The sequence below is a fragment of the Wyeomyia smithii genome, chromosome 2 (genome assembly GCF_029784165.1).
Source record: "Wyeomyia smithii strain HCP4-BCI-WySm-NY-G18 chromosome 2, ASM2978416v1, whole genome shotgun sequence".
Taxonomy (NCBI): Eukaryota; Metazoa; Arthropoda; class Insecta; order Diptera; family Culicidae; genus Wyeomyia; species Wyeomyia smithii.
This window is the reverse complement of record NC_073695.1, coordinates 182131325-182142351: the sequence shown is the minus strand read 5'-3', so window position 1 is coordinate 182142351 and position 11027 is coordinate 182131325. Positions and strand designations below refer to the sequence as shown.

The window sequence follows — 11027 nt, the reverse complement described above, 5'->3', positions numbered from 1 at the left end:
AGAGTTTCACAATTCACGATAGGGTGGACCATGTTCGATGTATGAGGGAAAACCGGTATATTTTCACATATGCCCTCATGGCCGCAAATATCATACTCCCTCAATGTCATAGTATTTTCTGAGTAGCCTAGGATCTTAGTTAAGTTTTAAAAATAGTTTGATTCAATTTGGGTAGGGGAGAGTTTCACAATTCACGATAGGGTGGACCATGTTCGATGTATGAGGGAAAACCGGTATATTTTCACATATGCCCTCATGGCCGCAAATATCATACTCCCTCAATGTCATAGTATTTTTTGAGTAGCCTAGGATTTTAGTTAAGTTTTAAAAATAGTTTGATTCAATTTGGGTAGGGGAGAGTTTCACAATTCACGATAGGGTGGACCATGTTCGATGTATGAGGGAAAACCAGTATATTTTCACATATGCCCTCATGGTCGCAAATATCATACTCCCTCATTGTCATAGTGTTTTTTGAGTAGCCTAGGATCTTAGTTAAGTTTTAAAAATAATTTGATAAAATTTGGGTTGGGGAGAGTTTCACAATTCACGATAGGGTGGACAATGTTCGATGTATGAGGGAAAACCAGTATATTTTCACATATGCCCTCATGGTCGCAAATATCATACTCCCTCAATGTCATAGTGTTTTTTGAGTAGCCTAGGATCTTAGTTAAGTTTTAAAAATAGTTTGATTAAATTTGGGTTGAGGAGAGTTTCACAATTCACGATAGGGTGGACCATGTTCGATGTATGAGGGAAAACCAGTATATTTTCACATATGCCCTCATGGTCGCAAATATCATACTCCCTCATTGTCATAGTGTTTTTTGAGTAGCCTAGGATCTTAGTTAAGTTTTAAAAATAATTTGATAAAATTTGGGTTGGGGAGAGTTTCACAATTCACGATAGGGTGGACAATGTTCGATGTATGAGGGAAAACCAGCATATTTTCACATATGCCCTCATGGTCGCAAATATCATACTCCCTCAATGTCATAGTGTTTTTTGAGTAGCCTAGGATCTTAGTTAAGTTTTAAAAATAATTTGATAAAATTTGGGTTGGGGAGAGTTTCACAATTCACGATAGGGTGGACAATGTTCGATGTATGAGGGAAAACCAGCATATCTTCACATATGCCCTCATGGTCGCAAATATCATACTCCCTAAATGTCATAGTGTTTTTTGAGTAGCCTAGGATCCTAGTTAAGTTTTAAAAATAGTTTGATCAAATTTGGGTTGGGGAGAGTTTCACAATTCACGATAGGGTGGACCATGTTCGATGTATGAGGGAAAACCGGTATATTTTCACATATGCCCTCATGGCCGCAAATATCATACTCCCTCAATGTCATAGTATTTTTTGAGTAGCCTAGGATCTTAGTTAAGTTTTAAAAATAGTTTGATTCAATTTGGGTAGGGGAGAGTTTCACAATTCACGATAGGGTGGACCATGTTCGATGTATGAGGGAAAACCAGTATATTTTCACATATGCCCTCATGGTCGCAAATATCATACTCCCTCATTGTCATAGTGTTTTTTGAGTAGCCTAGGATCTTAGTTAAGTTTTAAAAATAATTTGATAAAATTTGGGTTGGGGAGAGTTTCACAATTCACGATAGGGTGGACAATGTTCGATGTATGAGGGAAAACCAGTATATTTTCACATATGCCCTCATGGTCGCAAATATCATACTCCCTCAATGTCATAGTGTTTTTTGAGTAGCCTAGGATCTTAGTTAAGTTTTAAAAATAGTTTGATTAAATTTGGGTTGAGGAGAGTTTCACAATTCACGATAGGGTGGACCATGTTCGATGTATGAGGGAAAACCAGCATATTTTCACATATGCCCTCATGGTCGCAAATATCATACTCCCTCATTGTCATAGTGTTTTTTGAGTAGCCTAGGATCTTAGTTAAGTTTTAAAAATAATTTGATAAAATTTGGGATGGGGAGAGTTTCACAATTCACGATAGGGTGGACAATGTTCGATGTATGAGGGAAAACCAGTATATTTTCACATATGCCCTCATGGTCGCAAATATCATACTCCCTAAATGTCATAGTGTTTTTTGAGTAGCCTAGGATCCTAGTTAAGTTTTAAAAATAGTTTGATCAAATTTGGGTTGGGGAGAGTTTCACAATTCACGATAGGGTGGACCATGTTCGATGTATGAGGGAAAACCGGTATATTTTCACATATGCCCTCATGGCCGCAAATATCATACTCCCTCAATGTCATAGTATTTTTTGAGTAGCCTAGGATCTTAGTTAAGTTTTAAAAATAGTTTGATTCAATTTGGGTAGGGGAGAGTTTCACAATTCACGATAGGGTGGACCATGTTCGATGTATGAGGGAAAACCAGTATATTTTCACATATGCCCTCATGGTCGCAAATATCATACTCCCTCATTGTCATAGTGTTTTTTGAGTAGCCTAGGATCTTAGTTAAGTTTTAAAAATAATTTGATAAAATTTGGGTTGGGGAGAGTTTCACAATTCACGATAGGGTGGACAATGTTCGATGTATGAGGGAAAACCAGTATATTTTCACATATGCCCTCATGGTCGCAAATATCATACTCCCTCAATGTCATAGTGTTTTTTGAGTAGCCTAGGATCTTAGTTAAGTTTTAAAAATAGTTTGATTAAATTTGGGATGGGGAGAGTTTCACAATTCACGATAGGGTGGACAATGTTCGATGTATGAGGGAAAACCAGTATATTTTCACATATGCTCTCATGGTCGCAAATATCATACTCCCTCAATGTCATAGTGTTTTTTGAGTAGCCTAGGATCTTAGTTAAGTTTTAAAAATAGTTTGGTCGAATTTGGGTTGGGGAGAGTTTCACAATTCACGATAGGGTGGACCATGTTCGATGTATGAGGGAAAACCAGTATATTTTCACATATGCCCTCATGGTCGCAAATATCATACTCCCTCAATGTCATAGTGTTTTTTGAGTAGCCTAGGATCTTAGTTAAGTTTAAAAAATAGTTTGATTAAATTTGGGATGGGGAGAGTTTCACAATTCACGATAGGGTGGACCATGTTCGATGTATGAGGGAAAACCAGTATATTTTCACATATGCCCTCATGGTCGCAAATATCATACTCCCTCAATGTCATAGTGTTTTTTGAGTAGCCTAGGATCTTAGTTAAGTTTTAAAAATAGTTTGATTAAATTTGGGTTGGGGAGAGTTTCACAATTCACGATAGGGTGGACCATGTTCGATGTATGAGGGAAAACCAGTATATTCGAAATTCTTGTCGGCAACATTTTATCTCGTGAATTTAAGCCATATATGTCTACGGCCCAACATGGTTTTACCCAGGTAGATCGACTACGACTAATTTACTTGAGTTTTCATCGCATTGTATAAAAAATATAGAGAAGGGGCTGCAAGTGGATACCATCTATACAGATCTGAAAGCAGCGTTCGACCGTGTTGTTCACAATATTCTGTTGGCTAAAATTGAAAGTCTTGGTGCATCACATCACTTCAGTAAGTGGTTAAAATCTTACCTTGTAGACCGAACACTGTTTATTTAACTAGGCAACACAGAGTCAGATAGCTTCGTTAACCTGTCAGGTGTTCCTCAAGGAAGCAATCTCGGACCACTGCTTTTTAACCTTTTTTTCAATGATGTTTGTTTCGTCATCCCACCTGGCAGTAAACTCATCTATGGTGATGATTTAAAACTATTTCGCATCATTCGCTCCACAGAGGACTGCAAAGAATTGCAACGGTACCTTGATGAATTCTCTAATTGGTGTACCCGTAATTTGCTGAGTGTTTCCAAATGCTCTGTAATTTCATTCATACGAAAATTGGAGCCATTACCTTGGAATTATAGTATATCTGGAGAAACTCTTGAGAGAGTGTCTGTGATAAAAGATTTGGGCGTACTGCTTGACTCACAGCTTTCCTTCAAGCATCACTATTCTCATATCATTGCACAAGCGAACAAAAACCTCGGATTTATGATGAGAATCGCCAAAGAGTTTACTGACCCGTTTTGCTTGCTATCGCTATATGTCTCACTAGTTCGATCTATTTTGGAAACATCAGCCATAATATGGAGTCCTTACACTGATATCTGGACCAACCGGATTGAATCAGTTCAAGCCAAGTTCCTTCGTTTTGCTCTGAGATCTCTTCCTTGGCGTGATCCTGTCCAATTACCGCCCTATGCCAGTCGATGTCGCTTACTTGGCATTGACACACTAGCAAAAAGAAGAGACGTATTCAGGGCCGTATTTGTAGGAAAACTGTTAACTGGCGAAATTGACGCTCCAAACATCCTTTCTGAAATCAACATAAATGTGCCCTATAGAAATTTAAGAATGCGAAACTTTCTGCGCCTCTCATTTCATCGTACAGAATATGGTCAAAACGAACCCATCAGGGCGATATGTGACGTCTTTAATAATGTATTTGACTCATTTGACTTCAATGTATCAAGTGTTACTTTCAAAAATAGACTTAAGCGAATATTATAATTTGTTAGGATTAGGTTCGTTTTTCTGTCAGAGCTAAGTTAAGTAGTTTCATGTGTCATCTGTAATAATAGTATGTTGTATTGTTGTTGGACTTAATTTAAAGCATGTAATACTCGATCAAAAGATGGTGGGGTTTTTACGCGTATTTGGGTGTTTCGAAAGGAATTTCCCAAATGGGCTTTTCCCCACCCTCCCCCAAATTTCATTAAGACCAAAAAGGTCAGATGATTGGGGAGAGTTTTACAATTCACGATAGGGTGGACCATGTATAGAACTGTGGGGCAAGCCTTTTTATCTCGTATGTTTCTTGGTCCGGCCACTGGTTATTGTATGTGCTGCTCCCCGTTGAATTATTTCGCGAAACATTTCATTCATGCGAAATATTTCATTTTTGGTAGGTAGAAATTAGGAATTCACCCAACTATGTTACACTGACAATAATTCAAGCGTTCTATTTAGACTTCGATTACACTGGAATTTCAATAGTTGTGATCTTTTTTGACGTAGAACTACGTTTTACTTTAGCATACCACACAGGGATGCAAACTGGAAAACTGGGACGAAATTTGTCGCTTTTCGAATGCTTATAGGTCGGTTGTTTTTCAACTGATTTCCTTCATTCTTGCAGCAATCGATTGGAAAACTATACACGCATCTGCCCAAATGCAGAAAAATGTGGTTTGAATCTGCAAACTATTGCACTATTGCAAATTGTCAAGCCTTGTTGAAATAAAAATAACGTCCTCTGATTGGTCGTTTGCTGGCTTTTCCTAAAAAGGTCGACATACCTAGTTAGCCGTAGCGAAGCAGTTTGCGCCAGTATCAGCTAGTTTGCCGAATTTGCTTTCGGCTTGGAAAAAACAGTTGCTGGTTGGTCACATATAGCAGCAGCCCGGTAGCAACAAACGTTTCGGATTGCCGGTTGAAGGCTTAGGCCTTCTTCCACACGATTAAGCTTGGTCTTATTTTGGCAAACAGCAGCATGCTGTGCTATCCAGCTAGCATAGCAATCTGAATTAACTATGTGTGAAAACAGCTTTTACAGTGTGTTGTATGAGTTCCTTATTCCCCCACTGTGGGCAGCACAAAGGCTGCGTTCAGCAAATCCGATTTTGAACAGCAAACTACATTTACCAAGGTAAATTAACATAAAGGATTCGTGCCGGACAGTCGGATCTCAGTCAGAGTACGGTTCAAATACGGAGGCAGTGTGAATGCATTAAAATCCCGGAGAGAACACGGACCCGGCCCGGAAGCAGTGTAAGGAGAGGTTTAGCGTGTGTTAATAGCTGTAGCATGTGTGATATTTGATTGGTGAGATGTGTGTGTATGATATGCTATGATGCGTGTTTGTGTGTGTTTATGATATGTGTGTGTTTATGATATGCGTGTGTTTATGATATGTGTGTGTATGATATGGTATGATGTATGTGTGTATGATATGGTATGATGTGTGTGTGAGTGTGTATGATATGGTATGATGTGTGTGTGTGTATGATATGGTATGATGTGTGTGTTTATCTGTATGATATGGTATGGTATGCTGTGTGTGTGTCTGTATAATATGGTATGATGTGTGTGTGTGGGTGTCTGTATGATATGGTATGATGTGTGTGCGTGTCTGTATAATATGGTATGATGTGTGTGTGTCAATGATATGGTATGATTTGTGCGTGTGTGCTGTGTATGGCTTTTAAGTCGGCACGTTCTGCTAACAATGCTGAATCCTATTATAACTCATTTCTCAAGTAAAAATATTGGTTTTATTCAAGTTTTATGGCGCTCGATACAGCCAAAAAAGTGCTATAAAACTTTGATTAAACCAGTTGTGTTACTAGGGTAATAAAACACTCAATGCATTTGTTAATAGTGTACGTAGTTCTACGTAGTTCGTGTCTTGGATACAACCTCCTACTTTTTTTTCATACTATTGCTTTAGACCTTTCTATCTGCGCTAGTATTAGTGGTCGATTTCACTAATAAAAGTTTTTTTTGGGTGCAAATAATCAACACGCTGGTGGTAATAAAAAATCTCCTTCTGTCCCGAACTTTTATTCAAATTGTAAGCCGATTTTTAGTTCTTTTCATCTGTTTTTCCACTAAAGCAAAATTTGTTAAAACAGGTAACACTAATGAACTAGGATTCATAGGTGAAATATTTTTCGAAATCAAATGTCAGCTGATTTTTTGGTTGAAAACAAATCGATTTTTCAAGAATGCACGGCTAAGCCTGTATTGGTAAGATCTGGCGTAGAAAGCTCTATTGGAATGAGGGGTTTTGATTAAAAAAACTTTTAGTTGAAAATCGACCTTTCAGTAAGCACTACGTAATTTATTTAGATCTTTTCGATTTTTCTTTGAATTTCAAAGTAAGAAATTACATATTTTTTAATTTTTCACCAAGTGATAAATAGTAGACAGAGTGTAATTTTTGCGGAAAAACAACATAACCCTAATTCAAGTATCATGACATGGAACTACAACTAGTGATATTTTATGCCAGATATGCTACTAGTTTATAGGGTGTTTTAGGGGTATTATTTTTTCTTCTGAGAAATATCATAGAAATACACATTCCACTTCCCCTTTTTTTCAAATTTAAACAGTAGAACTTTAACAACTGTAAGTGATTTTAAGGCAAACCCCGTCGTCAAGAAATCAGGACACAGGGATGTTAGGTCGTTTTTCAAATGTCTTCACACTCAATAAAAAAATGTCTCCACCTATAAGATTCCAATTGAAAGTAAGCGAAAATCCCAGCACAACACATTAAATCAGGTGCGGTCAATCAACCGACTATTAGGCACCCACTTCTTCACACAAGCCCTTATGTCTTCGAAATTGAGAAATGTCTTCACATTTGGTATTCATATCATAACACGCGAACCAGGGTTATATTTCCGCAGGCCAGTAGTATGTCTTTTTGTGCCCTGTAAGGGTTGTATTTTCCATAAGCCAGCAGCAGAAATGTCATTTTGTGCTCTATCAGGGTTATATTTTCCAGCAGCAGAAGTGTCACTTTGTGCATCACTTGCCAGTTAGTGAAAATTTAAAAAAATCTATTTTGAACTAGTAGTATGACAACCTCCTTTATCTGTCGAATCCATATAACTCGAGCCATTGGCATCCCGAGGAACAGTGAATGACAATGAACTCATGTCCTGGGCTCAAAATAATTTGTGCCCGTTGTCAGCAGTAAGATAAAGATGTATGAACAGAGGCGGTGATATGTTATCTCGTTTAGGAACCATTCAAATATTACATAACGCGGAATTTGGCAATTTTCAATACCCACCCACCCCCATGTAACGCAATTTTACATGTTTGCCACATGCAATATAACGCTCCGCTGAATACCCCCCCACCCCCTAGAGCGTTATGTATTATTTGAATGATCCCTTACACATATGTTGAGATGTTAGCGCTTGAAACATGGCGCGATGTCAAAGGAGTGATATACAGTCAGGTTATTTTTTACGCGGATTTTTTACGAGTTTTTTTTTACGCGGATTTTTGAATTTACGCGTTTTTTACGCGGATTTTTGAATTAACGCGGTTTTTTTACGCGGATTTTTGAATTTACGCGGATTTTTGAATTTACGCGGTTTTTTTTACGCGATACCGCGCTAATTCAAAAAAAAAAATCGCGAATTCCCGAATTAACGTGGGTTTGGAACCAGAAACGTTTAAGTGGTTTATCTAGTAAAAGACATAGTCCAAAATATACTCTCCGCCCACCGAAAGATCCGGAATGGAGAGGACAATTTGAAATACTGGTTCTAGAGCGTCTAGGGTTTTTTCTAAAGCCCTTCTTGCTGGACTACTTTACGCGGATATTTTGAAAAACTCGTTTTTTTACGCGGATTTTTGAATTAGCGCGGTTTTTTACGCGGATTTTTGAATTAACGCGATTTTTTACGCGGTTTTTTTTAACGCGGTTTTTTATGCGGTTTTTTTTTACAAGGTACGTATCCCCCGCGTAAAGAAAACCTGGCTGTAACTAGTTCGACAACCGTTAGATTACCGCTCGTGAAAAGTTGGATATGACTGAAAGTAGTTATGAGTAGGTTTTTATTCGATATTGACTATTTTGATACTAACGTACTGCCAGTATCGTATATGTTTATGAAGTTTGTTTACATTCCACTGACAGCATGAGTCCTTCTGTTCTTCTTTTTTTTCGCCACTGTACTGATCAGATCAGAAGAAAAACAACCCTCAGGTTTGGTGCACAGTGTCAGTCAGTGGAAAAAGAAAAATCGAATTTTCTTCCAGTGATTGTGTATTACGAGTGCAAGGATTTTTCTTGCTTGGTGCTTTGAAATTGTGCTTAAGGTGCTTGTTCGAAATTACAACAGTGATTTGTTAAAAGTGCTACAAAGTAAGATTTTCTTATCTGCTGGATATCGATTTCAAGGTAAACTCTCATGTACTAACTCCCGTGTACAATATGTTAGCTTTTTCGATTTATCAGAAAAACCCACCCCGTTTTGTTTCATTAATATACAGCTACCAGTTCGTATATTTTTGGTAGGTTAAAAAACTATTTTAGTAAGGTTGTCAGGTGCAATGTTTCACGGTATTCATTGCTATAAGATCACATTCTTTTTTTTACGATAATCGATTGATTTTGTTCACCTGTTCTCTTTGATATATTCTTGGAACTATGAGCATATAGGTACAAAGATATATGTTTCGCACTCAGTATTTTTACCATGCACTTGAATTGGATGCAGAATCAATGTTGTTGCGCAAGAAAAATCCAAAGTGGGATACACCAAGGTTACAGTGTATCACAGAAAAAGAACAAGGATGTTCATAGCAAGGCATGATGAGTTTTTTTCGGTTTTTTCGAAAACTAAGGAATAGTCTGTCAAATTTGTAACTGAACTTAAACTTATGCCTAAACACTATTTACTCAATTTTGTTTTGTTTGTACAAAACGAGATCCATGGTAATTTACTGAATGCTTCTATGAAATTATTATATCTGTTCAGATGTGGGTTTGAAAATAAACATTTGTTGCTTGTCTTGAATCAAGAATCGTTTTCAACTACTTTGTAAATATATGATTTCTGCTTACCAAGGGTTTTGAGAGCTATTTATGGGAAATGGCAGATTACTCTAACAATGTTAAACAGATTTTGTACTCCCATACAGATGCCAAAGCCATATAAAATTATATTGCTGCGACATTCGGAAAATGTTATGCACATTTTAGTGGTTCTAACGGAATTCCGTGTAAGAAAAAAACTGAACGTTTTTTTACCCTTTGAGGTAACAGTAAATGAAAGTAGAACCATATGTAAGTAGACGTATGTATCAGGAGCATTTGGAACAGCTATTATTATTGTCGATGGATATTTTGTCTTGGTTTGTCATTTTCATGTTTATCCCTCAAGCATCCCGTTGTGCTAAACGGAACGAGAAAAAATATTCAGTAGTGAATGGTACAAAGTATTTTGGTGAGTAGCAATTCGGGTAGAATGTAGTGTATAGATATGGAATCAGATGTGTCATTTAAAAACCAAATAGCGAAGATAGTCGGCGTTGCGAGTTTTACTGTCAGAGTCAACAAGTTTTTGCTCATTCTACGAAGCACTTACAAGTTTTTTAAGTTTATTTGATTGATATTTGATGTTTTGGATTGTAATTTGTTAATAATAGCCCTGATTTAATGCTTTTAACGATTAAAGTAGCTTAGCTTTTTCATATTAGCCGCAGCTCCCATTATCTCAAATATTAAATTCCCTAAGCTATATACATTATCGTGCCAACTGAGCTATAGATAAAAGCGAAATAGATTTAGGAAATCGATCTATTTTTCCTTAAGTACCGAATTCCCGCAGGTTATGCTATCAGTTTGATAACACCCCAAAAATTTTAAACGGCATTGTATTGTATAAATAATACATAATGTTGTACATTGACCACAGCGTTACAGAATGCATTAATCTTTGAGAATACATCGATCAAGACACGGTTTACATCAATAACTTACTTTATGATTAACTACAAATAAGTGTTTGAGCTAATTTTTGGAAATAAAAAGAGAATTCTATTCGTGAGTATAATCTTGACTGTTTTTACTGATAACTCCTGATAAGAAATCGTTTATAATTAGGCTGTACATAATATTTAGCGTTATTTTTTTTTCTTCTTTTTAACCGCATACCCACTTCAACTTTAGAAGTTACTTCTATATTATAGAAGTTATTTTATAACATGTATCTGAACATTCTGGGCTTGGTGACGAGTAAATGCGATATAGGCCAGAAAATATGTGTAATTTTTCAAACGTTATATCAATATAACTAGAGGTCTCTTCGCAATGAAGTTGATTGATATTGAATTTGTAGGGTAAAAGAAAAATGTCATTTCTGTTCGAAGATTTGTATAAGAAAAATGCTCTGATGATATGAATAAACCTGTACCATTTTTTGCAAAAAGATAAAAAAATAACAGAAGGGTTGTATGTAAAGCCACGACTGCAAGGTGGACGTATAACTACAAAAT

General features: G+C 36.8%; 1 protein-coding gene across 1 annotated transcript in view; it reads left to right on the top strand.

The window, feature by feature from the left end:
* Window positions 1-8710: 8710 nt before the first annotated feature.
* LOC129725981 (kinesin-like protein unc-104) overlaps window positions 8711-11027 on the top strand; it is a 102241-nt gene continuing 99924 nt past the window's right edge. Inside the window, exon 1 of the mRNA XM_055682480.1 lies at window positions 8711-8928. The gene's annotated coding sequence lies outside the window, so the exon portion shown is untranslated. The remainder of the gene's footprint in view (window positions 8929-11027) is intronic.